Source organism: Heterodontus francisci, unplaced genomic scaffold, assembly GCF_036365525.1.
Source record: "Heterodontus francisci isolate sHetFra1 unplaced genomic scaffold, sHetFra1.hap1 HAP1_SCAFFOLD_75, whole genome shotgun sequence".
NCBI lineage: Eukaryota > Metazoa > Chordata > Chondrichthyes > Heterodontiformes > Heterodontidae > Heterodontus > Heterodontus francisci.
Genome location: NW_027141820.1, coordinates 4,579,664 through 4,582,157, shown reverse-complemented (window position 1 = coordinate 4,582,157; position 2,494 = coordinate 4,579,664).

Genomic DNA, 2,494 nt, shown 5'->3' with positions numbered 1-2,494 from the left:
TGCTCGCTCAGCACAGGCTGGGGATGGAGGCTGGGATCTTTCTGTGCTCGCTCAGCACAGGCTGGGGATGGAGGCTGGGATATTCCTGTGCCCGCTCAGCACAGTTTGGGGATGGAGGCTGGGATCTTCCTGTGCTCGCTCAGCACAGGCTGGGGATGGAGGCTGGGATCTTCCTGTGCTCGCTCAGCACAGGCTGGGGATGGAGGCTGGGATCTTCCTGTGCCCACTCAGCACAGGCTGGGGATGGAGGCTGGGATCTTCCTGTGCTCACTCAGCACAGGCTGGGGATGGAGGCTGGGATCTTACTGTGCTCACTCAGCACAGGCTGGGAATGGAGGCTGGGATCGTCCTGTGCTCTCTCAGCACAGGCTGGGGATGGAGGCTGGGATCTTCCTGTGCTCACTCAGCACAGGCTGGTGATGGAGGCTGGGATCTTCCTGTGCTCACGCAGCACAGGCTGGGGATGGAGGCTGGGATCTTCCTGTGCTCACTCAGCACAGGCTGGGGATGGAGGCTGGGATCTTCCTGTGCTCACTCAGCACTGGCAGGGGATGGAGGCTGGGATCTTCCTGTGCTCACTCAGCACAGGCTGGGGATGGAGGCTGGGATCTTCCTGTGCTCACTCAGCACAGGCTGGGGATGGAGGCTGGGATCTTCCTGTGCTCACTCAGCACAGGCTGGGGATGGAGGCTGGGATCTTCCTGTGCTCACTCAGCACAGGCTGGTGATGGAGGCTGGGATCTTCCTGTGCTCACTCAGCACAGGCTGGGGATGGAGGCTGGGATCTTCCTGTGCTCACTCAGCACAGGCTGGGGACGGAGGCTGGGATCTTCCTGTGCTCACTCAGCGCAGGCTGGGGACGGAGGCTGGGATCTTCCTGTGCTCACTCAGCGCAGGCTGGGGACGGAAGCTGGGATCGTCCTGTGCTCACACAGCACAGGCTGGGGACGGAGGCTGGGATCTTCCTGTGCTCACTCAGCACTGGCTGGGGATGGAGGCTGGGAACTTCCTGTGCTCACTCAGCACAGGCTGGGGATGGAGGCTGGGATCTTCCTGTGCTCACTCAGCACAGGCTGGGGATGGAGGCTGGGATCTTCCTGTGCTCACTCAGCACAGGCTGGGGATGGAGGCTGGGATCTTCCTGTGCTCACTCAGCACAGGCTGGGGATGGAGGCTGGGATCTTCCTGTGCTCACTCAGCACAGGCTGGGGATGGAGGCTGGGATCTTCCTGTGCTCACTCAGCGCAGGCTGGGGACGGAGGCTGGGATCTTCCTGTGCTCACTGAGCGCAGGCTGGGGACGGAGGCTGGGATCTTCCTGTGCTCACTCAGCGCAGGCTGGGGACGGAGGCTGGGATTGTCCTGTGCTCACACAGCACAGGCTGGGGATGGAGGCTGGGATCTTCCTGCGCTCACTCAGCACAGGCTGGGGATGGAGGCTGGGATCTTCCTGTGCTCACTCAGCACAGGCTGGGGATGGAGGCTGGGATCTTCCTGTGCTCACTCAGCACAGGCTGGGGATGGAGGCTGGGATCGTCCTGTGCTTACACAGCACAGGCTGGGGATGGAGGCTGGGATCTTCCTGTGCTCACTCAGCACAGGCTGGGATGGAGGCTGGGATCTTCCTGTGCTCACTCAGCACAGGCTGGGATGGAGGCTGGGATCTTCCTGTGCTCACTCAGCGCAGGATGTGGATGGAGGCTGGGATCTTCCTGTGCTCGCTCAGCACAGGCTGGGGATGGAGGCTGGGATCTTTCTGTGCTCGCTCAGCACAGGCTGGGGATGGAGGCTGGGATATTCCTGTGCCCGCTCAGCACAGTTTGGGGATGGAGGCTGGGATCTTCCTGTGCTCGCTCAGCACAGGCTGGGGATGGAGGCTGGGATCTTCCTGTGCTCGCTCAGCACAGGCTGGGGATGGAGGCAGGGATCTTCCTGTGCCCACTCAGCACAGGCTAGGGATGGAGGCTGGGATCTTCCTGTGCTCACTCAGCACAGGCTGGGGATGGAGGCTGGGATCTTCCTGTGCTCACTCAGCACAGGCTGGGGATGGAGGCAGGGATCTTCCTGTGCTCACTCAGCACAGGCTGGGGATGGAGGCTGGGATCTTCCTGTGCTCACGCAGCACAGGCTGGGGATGGAGGCTGGGATCTTCCTGTGCTCACTCAGCACAGGCTGGGGATGGAGGCTGGGATCTTCCTGTGCTCACTCAGCACAGGCTGGTGATGGAGGCTGGGATCTTCCTGTGCACACTCAGCACAGGCTGGGGATGGAGGCTGGGATCTTCCTGTGCTCACTCAGCACAGGCTGGGGATGGAGGCTGGGATCTTCCTGTGCTCACTCAGCACAGGCTGGGGATGGAGGCTGGGATCTTCCTGTGCTCACTCAGCACAGGCTGGTGATGGAGGCTGGGATCTTCCTGTGCTCACTCAGCACAGGCTGGGGATGGAGGCTGGGATCTTCCTGTGCTCACTCAGAACAGGCTGGGGACGGAGGCT